General features: G+C 45.5%; 4 non-coding genes across 4 annotated transcripts; 2 read left to right on the top strand and 2 right to left on the bottom strand.

Annotated features, from left to right (window-relative positions):
* Positions 1 to 2,789: 2,789 nt before the first annotated feature.
* On the bottom strand, positions 2,790 to 2,861 carry TRNAP-CGG (transfer RNA proline (anticodon CGG)). Its single transcript has one exon. It is a non-coding gene; the product is annotated as a tRNA-Pro (tRNA).
* A 716-nt stretch (positions 2,862 to 3,577) lies between these two features.
* Positions 3,578 to 3,659, top strand: TRNAS-GCU (transfer RNA serine (anticodon GCU)). The gene has a single exon. It is a non-coding gene; the product is annotated as a tRNA-Ser (tRNA).
* Positions 3,660 to 10,297: 6,638 nt separating this feature from the next.
* On the bottom strand, positions 10,298 to 10,369 carry TRNAP-CGG (transfer RNA proline (anticodon CGG)). The gene has a single exon. It is a non-coding gene; the product is annotated as a tRNA-Pro (tRNA).
* Positions 10,370 to 11,082: 713 nt separating this feature from the next.
* On the top strand, positions 11,083 to 11,164 carry TRNAS-GCU (transfer RNA serine (anticodon GCU)). The gene has a single exon. It is a non-coding gene; the product is annotated as a tRNA-Ser (tRNA).
* The last annotated feature ends 4,765 nt before the right edge of the window (positions 11,165 to 15,929 follow it).

Raw genomic sequence — 15,929 nt, 5'->3', positions numbered from 1 at the left:
ACAAAAACGAGATCCGATAATTGAGAAATGTTATCAACACATTGAAGACCCTGTGAATTTTGCCCTGACCGAAAACAATTACACCAGGAAAGAGGTTCTCCGGGTGTTGATGAAGTTTCCCAAAACATTCAGAATCCAAGACGGTTTGTTGGTACAGAGATCCATCACTGGATGTGACCAGTAGGTGGTGCCTACCTCATTCCGAAGCCATATGCTAATCACGCCCATGACGCAGCCACAGCTGGTCATCAGGGGTTTCATACTACTTTGGAAATCTTGCGGGAGGCTGCACGCAGGCCACACATGGCTCTGGACCTCAACCAATATTTGAAGGGGTGTCTAGTGTGTGTGCAATTTCAGCCAAGTTCACTCACTGTCTGAGCTCCCCTCCAGAAAATAGGAATGACGCTGCCTTGGCCACATTTACAAGTAGATTTCATCGGGCCCATGATTCGTTCCTTTAGAGAAATCAAGTACATGTTAATGGTAACATGCTTGTTTACCAAAGGGTGGAATGTCTCCCGGCCCCATGTTGCAAGGCAGAAACAGCAGCTGCCCTGATGATCAATCAAATATTCTCGCATTTCGGCCTCCTCCAAAGGATTCAGTGTGACAGAGGAAGTCACTTCACCAGCAAGGTGATGACAAAGATGTGGGAGATACTTGGGGTAAAGAGAAAACTCCATATTGCCTACCACCAGCCTCTAGTGGGAGAGTTGAGAGATAGAATAAAATGATCGTGAGCATCCTAAAGAAGTTTGTTATGGACTCTGGGCCTAGTTAGGACATCCAATTACCGCTTGTCCTTATGACCATCAGGTCTACCCCATCTTCTATGACAAAGCTGTCTCCATTCGAGCTAATGACTGGAGAAAAAATGGTGTTACCATAGCATCTGCTCTACAGAACACAAGAGCAGAACCTGTTTAACGCATCCAGGATACATGAATATAGTGAGAATCTGAGAAGACACCTTCAGCATGATTTTATGTATGCTCAGCGCAATCTGGAAAAATCGGCAGAGGGGTTGAAAACCCACTACGATTTAAAGACCACTAAAAAATTGTATCAAGTAGGAGACAGGGTCTTCTAGTACAATTTTCAGAGGAACCAGCCCTAGGAGCGGAAATTCCTTCACTCCTGGGGCGGCCCCTTTAAAATTGTAGACAAAATCTCACCTGTCACTTATAATTCTGCATTCCTAAAGGAGGACAAACGGAAGAGAAATTGGTGCACACCTATCAGTTGAAGTGCTGCCATCCCAGGCAGAATTTGCGACTGATTGAAGAACCCAGTGAGGGTAGAGCCCAGGAATCCTCCGAAGAGTAAAGATAAGGAACGGGAACCTGAATAAAGAAAATCCTACTATAACAGGGAGTCGAACAATTATACTTATTTTGAAAAGATTACGAAAATGAAAAATGTAAGGAACCACTGTTTGGGAAATATTTGTATGTCGAAAACCAAATGCTTGCTTGAAATGTGCACTTTATGCGTATCTCTCCTGCTGCTTTGTTATCTATTGTCACATCCCTATTGGAAAAATTGTATTGTGTAAAATACTTAATCTCTTTGTTCTTCTTGGCAGATCTATTATCTCCTTGATTCTAAAGGCCAGAGGAGAGCCCCCGGACGGGGAGAGGTCCAGGAACCCCAACCTAATGGAACATTCAAAATCTAAAGAGGGTGAGTACGTACCAGTACACCACTCCATCAGGAGCCAAAATAGAGCAGACACACTCTGAAGGGAAGTCCTTGAATGAACCAGGAGCAGGCACTCTCTAAAGGAGACCCCTGGGGTGGACCCAGGCTATCCCAGAAGGAACACCCAATTTTCTCCTAGCTCTTCTCTCTCTCAATATAGTTGCTTCAGTGCTAGGAGGGGGGATTTGTGAGGTGAAATAGACCTAAAAAGCCATGACTAGAGGCCAGAGTCAGAGGGGGAGATTTGCCCCTCAGCAAAAGGCCTGAACTGGAGTACATGCAAAACGATGCCCTTGCTCAAACACGAAGGAGCCAATTTAGGCATCTAGGCACGCGTATGCTTTAAAATATTTATATTATAAATTAATTCCAGGATTTGATCCCGGGACCTCTCGCACCTGAGGCGAGAATCATACCCCTAGACCAAAGAGCCATTACACAATGAACACCTGCCGTCATGTGTCCTTGTCACTCCATATTTTATGGCGTACGGCACCCTATATAAGACCAAGTTACATAACAAATGCAGTAAATAACACATTTTGACATTTTAATTTACAAGAAATACTGTATTTTCAATGTCTTTGCCTATTAAGCTGCTCTCCCTAGATTAACCCAAACCATTATTTAAAAACAGGCTTCATTTTTGGGAGGTGTCACTGGGAGCGCTTTAGACAGTGTTTTTTCACTGTGTCCAATATTCCAGGGTTGGGAAACCTCCTCGCTTCAGTGCGCGCTGTTTTTAACCTGATAGTGTATTTTTAGTTGCTTGCTTTGTGCAAACCTTACAAACGGGGTTTCAGGAAACGTCTTATGAAGTTTGTACCCATTGTTCATTGGCATACATAGCTACGTGAAGTCGCAAAATCAGACACATATCATTTTAAGAACATGTCGACTGACCGTAAACCTGAGGTGGGCGTGAACCTTATGTCCGAGACCTCACAACGATGTAATTTATTTTATTTAGAACTATAAAGGAGCTTTGCTTTATTTCCGCTATGCAGAGGCATTAATGTAATCAAAAGTGTTGAGGTCAAATAACATAAAATACATAAATATTCCTTTTGTGAAGTTAAAAATAAGGGCTCGTCCGGGATTTGAACCCGGGACCTCTCGCACCCGAAGCGAGAATCATACCCCTAGACCAACGAGCCAGTGCACAATGAGCACCTGCCATCATGTGTCCTTGTCACTCCATATCTAGCTTGTGATGCAACTGGGTTGCTGTTGTTTAAGTCTTAGTCTTAAAGTCTTACAGCGAGTCAAGCAAAAGTATTTTTTCCTGGGGGTAGTGGTATCAGTTCCCTCAAGTAACAGTACTAGGTTTAGGGCATCACTGCCTTATAATGAAAGGGTCATTCGCAGCCTTTTGCCACAGTGACATGGTCTGTAGCATCAGTTCCTCTGAGTGTGAGTGGTATGATGACCCTGAAATGACCTGGTAAGTGACATCATTGCCTCTAAGGGGCGTGGCCACCCCTCTCCCGGTGAAAGGTCTAGCCACACCCCTTTTCCAGGTGGCAGGTCTAGCCACACCCCTCTTACTGGTGAAATGAAACAGGCCATTGATCTATTGAGCACATCTGTTCCTGACTCCGGTTAAAAGAGCCATGATTCGCCCGTGGGACGTGGAGCGGAGGCTTTCCTTGATTTCGTGTAAATGATAACACGGGAATGCAGAAATGGTAGTAGTTAATGAGTGAATATAATATCATACTTTTGCTCGTCAATTTTGCCCGGCCAGAATGCAGCACTATGTCCCACAGCTCAGAGCTTGCTGTGGTGTACAGTAAAAGTAATTCAGGTCCAGTCACACAGGACAGCTCTACTTCACTGATAAAAAGTTACAGCTTCCAGCTTTTCGTGTGCAGACGAGGTGGCCGAGTGGTCAAGGCGATGGTCTGCTAATCCATTGTGCTTTGCACGCGTGGGTTCCAATCCCATCCTCGTCGTCCGTTTTCTTCACACATTTTAAATATGGGTGGTAGTGTTTACCAAAAAAAAATATATCTTATTTACTACAATGCTACGGATCTTTCTTTGTCCTTCCCTGATAGATGAAGGCTAATCATTCTGTGATGTCAAAACATACACCAGTGTTCAGGGAGAGGGAACGACTGATACCAGTACATTCTGCCTCAATTCTCCGAAAATTACCATCCCACTCAAGGGAAATTTATTTTCATTATTGGTAATTTCTTTGTGCTTATAATAATACTAATTTTCTTTTACACAGCACTACGAAGCCTCGGGCATCTTCTCACCCACAGTGTTTGGTAAGGATGAAAGGCGGAGTTTGGCCCTGGCCGGATTCAGTACAAGTGTTGCTAACCAGTAATTACAATTAGCATTACTGTTACAATTACAATTAGCAGAATCCCCGTGGATAAATAGGGGCCCTACACAGCAGTCACGCTACAAATGCATTCAGACATTTCTTAAATTCGTGGGCATTGCGGAAGGAGCTGCTCATATTGTTTAGGGTTTGTGGGAAGATCAGTTATGTAATTCCACCGAAGTTCCTGGTTATGTAATTACCTGTTGGTGTGTGTTGCCGGTTGGGTCATGCCGGACCATCGTCGGAATCGCCAGCGAGGTCCCGCTTGGTGCCGGCACGCGCCCTGAATCCCTGAGTGTGCCACAGCGGATCACATGTGGAAATAAAATGCAGCCCAACAGCAACACGTCGACAACCGCCGGCTCCTTTGGCAACGCCCGCAGTGTTCGGGCGCATGTGACAGGAGGTCCCTGTGCACGATAAAAAAAAAGACACGCATTGGCAAAGCCAATAGTTTTAGCATTTTATTTTTTTGTTTTTAACAGGACTTTATTGAAAGGACACACATACTGAACGCACACTTGTTTAAGACAATCTTATTACACCAGCAGCACAGTTATAGCTACAGTTAAGCAATTAACTCTTAAGAATACTTTGAAATAATGGCAGTCACTCGCATCACCACGTTTGCTGTTACTGCTTGGATGATGTATATTGGGCGATGAGGGCAGGTAGTGACCCGAATGGCTGCATAGAGATTAGCCTGGCCATGGGCAGTCACTGGGTAGGTAAATAAATAAATAACATCCACAAGCCCTGTATCCCTGCTGACATCGCTCACCTCGCTTTACTCCAATGTAATCAATTCAGGTAATAGGTGGTTCTTCAGTGCACCCAACAGCCAAAACTAAAAATGGCTCAATTCTTAAGATTATTACGCAATGCTTCACCAAGACACAACCAATCTCACAATTGCTCCCTGAAACACCAGGTCTGACTCACATAATGACCCACAAAAACAGTGAGCCAGTGTCACAGAACTGCCTTGTGAATGCTAGAAACACTATGCCATTCTCATCCGAGCACTGAAGCACAACACAATCAGCAAGTCTCACGTGATCGTTCACCGGACCAATCTCACAAAATTAATTGTAAAAACAAGGCACAATGCACTCTATTTTGAAGCAAGAGGATTTATGTAGAACAGGAACAATACATTCACTTTTCCATACATAGCACCTGCTACTGGTCATGCATTTGTATAGCACTGCCCTGTTCAATGCTACTCATTTTAGTGACTCACTTTGGAAAGATAAAAAGCTAAAGGAAGGGGTCGTGGCTACATGGCCACGTAAAAGACCTGTATCTCGGAGCTCCTGCTGATCCGATGAAGATCCGAATGCTGAACAGGTATAATAAACAAGATATGAACAGTAAAATGGAAGTCACAGCAACATGAATATGCCGGGAACTTAGTGCTGAAAACCCAGATGAGACTTGCATGCAGGCCAGAACACGGAAGAAAAGTTTGGATGGTGTTGCGGGCGAGTGCAACAAAATGGCGCCTAGCCTAGAACAAAGGAAAGGAGAATCCACGCAGCGCGTTTGAATCAAAACAGAGCCCTGATCTCAAGGGGAAGCCGCACCAGAGCCCACATGAAGAGCCAGCTTCGAGAAACGAATGACGTGGCAAGGAAAGCTGGAAAACAAAGAACACGGAGCAGATGTGCTGAGTGCTCACAGAGAGTATGCAAACTGAGTACTAATGTACTTAAAGTGCCGAGGAGGGTGAACATTTATATGTCACACGCCAGTAAGACTCACTCAAAGTCGTTTTGTACCCACAACTATTCACTCAACATCGACTAAGGGTGCACAGCAGACCGAAAGGCATTGAGTGTTCTTATGCCCCCGAAAAGAGGATCTAGAGTGTTGTGGGCAACGTCCAATGCGTGGGATAGAGGAGTAGGGGTGCTTAGCCCCAGCCACGTTGGAATACCATAAGGACCATTGTGAGGAAGCCTAACGGAGGGGGCCTTGGAGACTGTCACAGAAGGTCAGAATCAGTTTTAACACCACAAAGCAGTCTTGGGGTGGGGACTCTAATCAGACTCAGCTGCAACGAGGGCTGCAAGGGTCTTAAAGCGGCACACACACCAATGGACAGCAGGCAGACACAATGTATTTGGAGCTGTTGGCACATCACCAAAGTTAGGGGGGGCCACAAGTGTAACACAGGCAAGCCGGAAGCACGGATGGTAAAGGCCCTGGTACACCCACTACCCAGCAACAATCTGAGAAGACAGTAAGGTGCTGGAAAATACCCTTATACAATCCAGATGATAAGAGAGGCGAGGATTACAAGGCAACATATACACGTGCAAACTACTCGCTAATTCCCCAGACACAGAACTGTGGGCGCTGCTCCGAAGCTGAGGAACAGAGGGTGGCAACACCAGCGGCCCAGAGGCACGGTAAACAAAGCTCCTGAAAATGAATGTATAATAAACTCTGAGGTATTTGGACCCCCAGTAGAGGGCATAAGCAGCCCCCAGACCCAGGCAGGCATAGACTACATAGAGAGGAAGAAGGGAAGATTCATACGCAGATGAAGGGGCTAGGAGGAGCACATCATCGTTGAGACTCCTCACCAGCCTTTGAAATACCTTTGAAGTGACAAAATACATGTGGGGAATGTGAATAATTCCAGAAATACTTCCTGGATTCTGTCCATGCAAGGCTTTCCTGCGGAGGTGAGATATGGCCAAAACAAGAAAAGTCACCTCGCGCAAGGTTTGACTGACTTGCATGATTGTGCTCGAGAAAACTGTCTCGAGGACGAAAGTATCGAAACACAAGACAGCATGGAGGTGTACCAGAATTCCCTGCACAAAGTCTATGAAGAAGACACATGCAAGGGGATGCCCACAGTTTATATGGATGGGTGCTCCTACCATTTTGAGAACCATCAGGAAAAGGAACTGATGGCCAGCGTTGGGCATGGCTGGGTGAATGAGGCCTCGGAGCCCTCAGCCGGATACAAGATCGGTCCCTGAAGTAGTCAGGTGGTGGAGTTGATGGCGGTTCATCAGGCCATCCTCACTGCCATGCAACACTGAATCCACGAACTAATAATAATCATGGATTCAGATTATGTCCGGAATGGGTTTGTTCAGCAACTGATTAATTGGGAAACCAGAGGGATGCCGTGTTCAAACAATAACCCACTCAAGCATGGCAAACTAATACAATCTATCAATGATCTGGTCACCTCTAATGAGATATCCATCTACTGGAAGAAGGTCATGGGTCATTCCAGAATAGAGGGACCAGACAAATCCGGAAATGACCTGGCTGACCAGCTGGCCAAAACCAGAGCTGTCCATGGTGATCTCATAGAGATTGAGTTCTTGTTGGGGGAAATCCAGGTCGCTGCTGTTACCAGGTCCCAAACATATGCCCAAAATTAACTCTCAACTGCCCAGTGGAGTAAGGAGACGCCAGATGCTGATTTGCTCACGTCACAAAAACGAGATCCGATAATTGAGAAATGTTATCAACACATTGAAGACCCTGTGAATTTTGCCCTGACCGAAAACAATTACACCAGGAAAGAGGTTCTCCGGGTGTTGATGAAGTTTCCCAAAACATTCAGAATCCAAGACGGTTTGTTGGTACAGAGATCCATCACTGGATGTGACCAGTAGGTGGTGCCTACCTCATTCCGAAGCCATATGCTAATCACGCCCATGACGCAGCCACAGCTGGTCATCAGGGGTTTCATACTACTTTGGAAATCTTGCGGGAGGCTGCACGCAGGCCACACATGGCTCTGGACCTCAACCAATATTTGAAGGGGTGTCTAGTGTGTGCGCAATTTCAGCCAAGTTCACTCACTGTCTGAGCTCCCCTCCAGAAAATAGGAATGACGCTGCCTTGGCCACATTTACAAGTAGATTTCATCGTGCCCATGATTCGTTCCTCTAGAGAAATCAAGTACATGTTAATGGTAACATGCTTGTTTACCAAAGGGTGGAATGTCTCCCGGCCCCATGTTGCAAGGCAGAAACAGCAGCTGCCCTGATGATCAATCAAATATTCTCGCATTTCGGCCTCCTCCAAAGGATTCAGTGTGACAGAGGAAGTCACTTCACCAGCAAGGTGATGACAAAGATGTGGGAGATACTTGGGGTAAAGAGAAAACTCCATATTGCCTACCACCAGCCTCTAGTGGGAGAGTTGAGAGATACAATAAAATGATCGTGAGCATCCTAAAGAAGTTTGTTATGGACTCTGGGCCTAGTTAGGACATCCAATTACCGCTTGTCCTCATGACCATCAGGTCTACCCCATCTTCTATGACAAAGCTGTCTCCATTCGAGCTAATGACTGGACAAAAAATGGTGTTACCATAGCATCTGCTCTACAGAACACAAGAGCAGAACCTGTTTAACGCATCCAGGATACATGAATATAGTGAGAATCTGAGAAGACACCTTCAGCATGATTTTATGTATGCTCAGCGCAATCTGGAAAAATCGGCAGAGTGGTTGAAAACCCACTACGATTTAAAGACCACTAAAAAATTGTATCAAGTAGGAGACAGGGTCTTCTGGTACAATTTTCAGAGGAACAAGCCCTAGGAGCGGAAATTCCTTCACTCCTGTGGCGGCCCCTTTAAAATTGTAGACAAAATCTCACCTGTCACTTATAATTCTGCATTCCTAAAGGAGGACAAACGGAAGAGAAATTGGTGCACACCTATCAGTTGAAGTGCTGCCATCCCAGGCAGAATTTGCGACTGATTGAAGAACCCAGTGAGGGTAGAGCCCAGGAATCCTCCGAAGAGTAAAGATAAGGAACGAGAACCTGAATAAAGAAAATCCTACTATAACAGGGAGTCGAACAATTATACTTATTTTGAAAAGATTACGAAAATGAAAAATGTAAGGAACCACTGTTTGGGAAATATTTGTATGTCGAAAACCAAATGCTTGCTTGAAATGTGCACTTTATGCATATCTCTCCTGCTGCTTTGTTATCTATTGTCACATCCCTATTGGAAAAATTGTATTGTGTAAAATACTTAATCTCTTTGTTCTTCTTGGCAGATCTATTATCTCCTTGATTCTAAAGGCCAGAGGAGAGCCCCCGGACGGGGAGAGGTCCAGGAACCCCAACCTAATGGAACATTCAAAATCTAAAGAGGGTGAGTACGTACCAGTACACCACTCCATCAGGAGCCAAAATAGAGCAGACACACTCTGAAGGGAAGTCCTTGAATGAACCAGGAGCAGGCACTCTCTAAAGGAGACCCTTGGGGTGGACCCAGGCTATCCCAGAAGGAACACCCAATTTTCTCCTAGCTCTTCTCTCTCTCAATATAGTTGCTTCAGTGCTAGGAGGGGGGATTTGTGAGGTGAAATAGACCTAAAAAGCCATGACTAGAGGCCAGAGTCAGAGGGGGAGATATGCCCCCCAGCAAAAGGCCTGAACTGGAGTACATGCAAAACGATGCCCTTGCTCAAACACGAAGGAGCCAATTTAGGCATCTAGGCACGCGTATGCTTTAAAATATTTATATTATAAATTAATTCCAGGATTTGATCCCGGGACCTCTCGCACCTGAAGCGAGAATCATACCCCTAGACCAAAGAGCCATTACACAATGAACACCTGCCGTCATGTGTCCTTGTCACTCCATATTTTATGGCATACGGCACCCTATATAAGACCAAGTTACATAACAAATGCAGTAAATAACACATTTTGACATTTTAATTTACAAGAAATGCTGTATTTTCAATGTCTTTGCCTATTAAGCTGCTCTCCCTAGATTAACCCAAACCATTATTTAAAAACAGGCTTCATTTTTGGGAGATGTCACTGGGAGCGCTTTAGACAGTGTTTTTTCACTGTGTCCAATATTCCAGGGTTGGGAAACCTCCTCGCTTCAGTGCGCGCTGTTTTTAACCTGATAGTGTATTTTTAGTTGCTTGCTTTGTGCAAACCTTACAAACGGGGTTTCAGGAAACGTCTTATGAAGTTTGTACCCATTGTTCATTGGCATACATAGCTACGTGAAGTCGCAAAATCAGACACATTTCTTTTTAAGAACATGTCGACTGACCGTAAACCTGAGGTGGGCGTGAACCTTATGTCCGAGACCTCACAACGATGTAATTTATTTTATTTAGAACTATAAAGGAGCTTTGCTTTATTTCCGCTATGCCGAGGCATTAATGTGATCAAAAGTGTTGAGGTCAAATAACATAAAATACATAAATATTCCTTTTGTGAAGTTAAAAATAAGGGCTCGTCCGGGATTTGAACCCGGGACCTCTCGCACCCGAAGCGAGAATCATACCCCTAGACCAACGAGCCAGTGCACAATGAGCACCTGCCATCATGTGTCCTTGTCACTCCATATCTAGCTTGTGATGCAACTGGGTTGCTGTTGTTTAAGTCTTAGTCTTAAAGTCTTACAGCGAGTCAAGCAAAAGTATTTTTCCTGGGGGTAGTGGTATCAGTTCCCTCAAGTAACAGTACTAGGTTTAGGGCATCACTGCCTTATAATGAAAGGGTCATTCGCAGCCTTTTGCCACAGTGACATGGTCTGTAGCATCAGTTCCTCTGAGTGTGAGTGGTATGATGACCCTGAAATGACCTGGTAAGTCATCATTGCCTCTAAGGGGCGTGGCCACCCCTCTTCCGGTGAAAGGTCTAGCCACACCCCTTTTCCAGGTGGCAGGTCTAGCCACACCCCTCTTCCTGGTGAAATGAAACAGGCCATTGATCTATTGAGCACATCTGTTCCTGACTCCGGTTAAAAGAGCCATGATTCGCCCGTGGCACGTGGAGCGGAGGCTTTCCTTGATTTCGTGTAAATGATAACACGGGAATGCAGATTTGGTAGTAGTTAATGAGTGAATATAATATCATACTTTTGCTCGTCAATTTTGCCCGGCCAGAATGCAGCACTATGTCCCACAGCTCAGAGCTTGCTGTGGTGTACAGTAAAAGTAATTCAGGTCCAGTCACACAGGACAGCTCTACTTCACTGATAAAAAGTTACAGCTTCCAGCTTTTCGTGTGCAGACGAGGTGGCCGAGTGGTTAAGGCGATGGTCTGCTAATCCATTGTGCTCTGCACGCGTGGGTTCCAATCCCATTCTCGTCGTCCGTTTTCTTCACACATTTTAAATATGGGTGGTAGTGTTTACCAAAAAAAAATATATCTTATTTACTACAATGCTACGGATCTTTCTTTGTCCTTCCCTGATAGATGAAGGTTAATCATTCTGTGATGTCAAAACATACACCAGTGTTCAGGGAGAGGGAACGACTGATACCAGTACATGCTGCCTCAATTCTCCGAAAATTACCATCCCACTCAAGGGAAATTTATTTTCATTATTGGTAATTTCTTTGTGCTTATAATAATACTAATTTGCTTTTACACAGCACTACGAAGCCTCGGGCATCTTCTGACCCACAGTGTTTGGTAAGGATGAAAGGCGGAGTTTGGCCCTGGCCGGATTCAGTACAAGTGTTGCTGACCAGTAATTACAATTAGCATTACTGTTACAATTACAATTAGGAGAATCCCCGAGGATAAATAAGGGCCCTACACATCAGTCAAATGCATTCAGACATTTCTTAAATTCGTGGGCATTGCGGAAGGAGCTGCTAATATTGTTTAGGGTTTGTGGGAAGATCAGTTATGTAATTCCACCGAAGTTCCTGGTTATGTAATTACCTGTTGGTGTGCGTTGCTGGTTGGGTCATGCCCGACCATCGTCGGAATCGCCAGCGAGATCCCGCTTGGTGCCGGCACGCGCCCTGAATCCCTGAGTGTGCCACAGCGGATCATATGTGGAAATAAAATGCAGCCCAACAGCAACACGCCGACAACCGCCGGCTCCTTTGGCAACGCCCGCAGTGTTCGGGCGCATGTGACAGGAGGTCCCTGTGCACGATAAAAAAAAAGACACGCATTGGCAAAGCCAATAGTTTTAGCATTTTATTTTTTTGTTTTTAACAGGACTTTATTGAAAGGACACACATACTGAACGCACACTTGTTTAAGACAATCTTATTACACCAGCAGCACAGTTATAGCTACAGTTAAGCAATTAACTCTTAAGAATACTTTGAAATAATGGCAGTCACTCGCATCACCACGTTTGCTGTTACTGCTTGGATGATGTATATTGGGCGATGAGGGCAGGGAGTGACCCGAATGGCTGTATAGAGATTAGCCTGGCCATGGACAGTCACTGGTTAGGTAAGTAAATAAATAACATCCACAAGCCCTGTATCCCTGCTGACATCGCTCACCTCGCTTTACTCCAATCTAATCAATTCAGGTAATAGGTGGTTCTTCAGTGCACCCAACAGCCAAAACTAAAAATGGCTCAATTCTTAAGATTATTACGCAATGCTTCACCAAGACACAACCAATCTCACAATTGCTCCCTGAAACACCAGGTCTGACTCACATAATGACCCACAAAAACAGTGAGCCAGTGTCACAGAACGGCCTTGTGAATGCTAGAAACACTAGGCCATTCTCATCCGAGCACTGAAGCACAACACAATCAGCAAGTCTCACGTGATCGTTCACCGGACCAATCTCACAAAATTAATTGTAAAAACAAGGCACAATGCACTCTATTTTGAAGCAAGAGGATTTATGTAGAACAGGAACAATACATTCACTTTTTCATACATAGCACCTGCTACTGGTCATGCATTTGTATAGCACTGCCCTGTTCAATGCTACTCATTTTAGTGACTCACTTTGGAAAGATAAAAAGCTAAAGGAAGGGGGCGTGGCTACATGTCCACGTAAAAGACCTGTATCTCGGAGCTCCTGCTGATCCGATGAAGATCCAAATGCTGAACAGGTATAATAAACAAGATATGAACAGTAAAATGGAAGTCACAGCAACATGAATATGCCGGGAACTTAGTGCTGAAAACCCAGATGAGACTTGCATGCAGGCCAGAACAATGAAGAAAAGTTTGGATGGTGTTGCAGGCGAGTGCAACAAAATGGCGCCTAGCCTAGAACAAAGGAAAGGAGAATCCACGCAGCGCGTTTGAATCAAAACAGAGCCCTGATCTCAAGGGGAAGCCGCACCAGAGCCCACATGAAGAGCCAGCTTCGAGAAACGAATGACGTGGCAAGGAAAGCTGGAAAACAAAGAACACGGAGCAGATGTGCTGAGTGCCCACAGAGAGTATGCAAACTGAGTACTAATGTACTTAAAGTGCCGAGGAGGGTGAACATTTATATGTCACACGCCAGTAAGACTCACTCAAATTCGTTTTGGACCCACAACTATTCACTCAACATCGACTAAGGGTGCACAGCAGACCGAAAGGCATTGAGTGTTCTTATGCCCCCGAAAAGAGGATCTAGAGTGTTGTGGGCAACGTCCAATGCGTGGGATAGAGGAGTAGGGGTGCTTAGCCCCAGCCACGTTGGAATACCATAAGGACCATTGTGAGGAAGCCTAACGGAGGGGGCCTTGGAGACTGTCACAGAAGGTCAGAATCAGTTTTAACACCACAAAGCAGTCTTGGGGTGGGGACTCTAATCAGACTCAGCTGCAACGAGGGCTGCAAGGGTCTTAAAGCGGCACACACACCAATGGACAGCAGGCAGACACAATGTATTTGGAGCTGTTGGCACATCACCAAAGTTAGGGGGGGCCACAAGTGTAACACTGGCAAGCCGGAAGCACGGATGGTAAAGGCCCTGGTACACCCACTACCCAGCAACAATCTGAGAAGACAGTAAGGTGCTGGAAAATACCCTTATACAATCCAGATGATAAGAGAGGCGAGGATTACAAGGCAACATATACACGTGCAAACTACTCGCTAATTCCCCAGACACAGAACTGTGGGCGCTGCTCCGAAGCTGAGGAACAGAGGGTGGCAACACCAGCGGCCCAGAGGCACGGTAAACAAAGCTCCTGAAAATGAATGTATAATAAACTCTGAGGTATTTGGACCCCCAGTAGAGGGCATAAGCAGCCCCCAGACCCAGACAGGCATAGACTACATAGAGAGGAAGAAGGGAAGATTCATACGCAGATGAAGGGGCTAGGAGGAGCACATCATCGTTGAGACTCCTCACCAGCCTTTGAAATACCTTTGAATTGACAGAATACATGTGGGGAATGTGAATTATTCCAGAAATACTTCATGGATTCTGTCCATGCAAGGCTTTCCTGCAGAGGTGAGATATGGCCAAAACAAGAAAAGTCACCTCGCGCAAGGTTCGACTGACTTGCATGATTGTGCTCGAGAAAACTGTCTCGAGGACGAAAGTATCGAAACACAAGACAGCATGGAGGTGTACCTGAATTCCCTGCACAAAGTCTATGAAGAAGACACATGCAAGGGGATGCCCACAGTTTATATGGATGGGTGCTCCTACCATTTTGAGAACCATCAGGAAAAGGAACTGATGGCCAGCGTTGGGCATGGCTGGGTGAATGAGGCCTTGGAGCCCTCAGCCGGAAACAAGATCGGTCCCCGAAGTAGTCAGGTGGTGGAGTTGATGGCGGTTCATCAGGCCATCCTCACTGCCATGCAACACTGAATCCACGAACTAATAATAATCATGGATTCAGATTATGTCCGGAATGGGTTCGTTCAGCACCTGATTAATTGGGAAACCAGAGGGATGCCGTGTGCAAACAATAACCCACTCAAGCATGGCAAACTAATACAATCTATCAATGATCTGGTCACCTCTAATGAGATATCCATCTACTGGAAGAAGGTCATGGGTCATTCCAGAATAGAGGGACCAGACAAATCCGGAAATGACCTGGCTGACCAGCTGGCCAAAACCAGAGCTGTCCATGGTGATCTCATAGAGATTGAGTTCTTGTTGGGGGAAATCCAGGTCGCTGCTGTTACCAGGTCCCAAACATATGCCCAAAATTAACTCTCAACTGCCCAGTGGAGTAAGGAGACGCCAGATGCTGATTTGCTCACGTCACAAAAACGAGATCCGATAATTGAGAAATGTTATCAACACATTGAAGACCCTGTGAATTTTGCCCTGACCGAAAACAATTACACCAGGAAAGAGGTTCTCCGGGTGTTGATGAAGTTTCCCAAAACATTCAGAATCCAAGACGGTTTGTTGGTACAGAGATCCATCACTGGATGTGACCAGTAGGTGGTGCCTACCTCATTCCGAAGCCATATGCTAATCACGCCCATGACGCAGCCACAGCTGGTCATCAGGGGTTTCATACTACTTTGGAAATCTTGCGGGAGGCTGCACGCAGGCCACACATGGCTCTGGACCTCAACCAATATTTGAAGGGGTGTCTAGTGTGTGCGCAATTTCAGCCAAGTTCACTCACTGTCTGAGCTCCCCTCCAGAAAATAGGAATGACGCTGCCTTGGCCACATTTACAAGTAGATTACATCAGGCCCATGATTCGTTCCTCTAGAGAAATCAAGTACATGTTAATGGTAACATGCTTGTTTACCAAAGGGTGGAATGTCTCCCGGCCCCATGTTGCAAGGCAGAAACAGCAGCTGCCCTGATGGTCAATCAAATATTCTCGCATTTCGGCCTCCTCCAAAGGATTCAGTGTGACCGAGGAAGTCACTTCACCAGCAAGGTGATGACAAAGATGTGGGAGATACTTGGGGTAAAGAGAAAACTCCATATTGCCTACCACCAGCCTCTAGCGGAAGAGTGAGAGATACAATAAAATGATTGTGAGCATCCTAAAGAAGTTTGTTATGGACTCTGGGCCTAGTTAGGACATCCAATTACCGCTTGTCCTGATGGCCATCAGGTCTACCCCATCTTCTATGACAAAGCTGTCTCCATTCGAGCTAATGACTGGACAAAAAATGGTGTTACCATAGCATCTGCTCTACAGAACGCAAGAGCAGAACCT

This window comes from Ambystoma mexicanum, chromosome 1p (assembly GCF_040938575.1).
Source record: "Ambystoma mexicanum isolate Mex_15411 chromosome 1p, UKY_AmexF1_1, whole genome shotgun sequence".
NCBI lineage: Eukaryota > Metazoa > Chordata > Amphibia > Caudata > Ambystomatidae > Ambystoma > Ambystoma mexicanum.
This window is presented reverse-complemented; position numbering and strand designations above follow the sequence as displayed.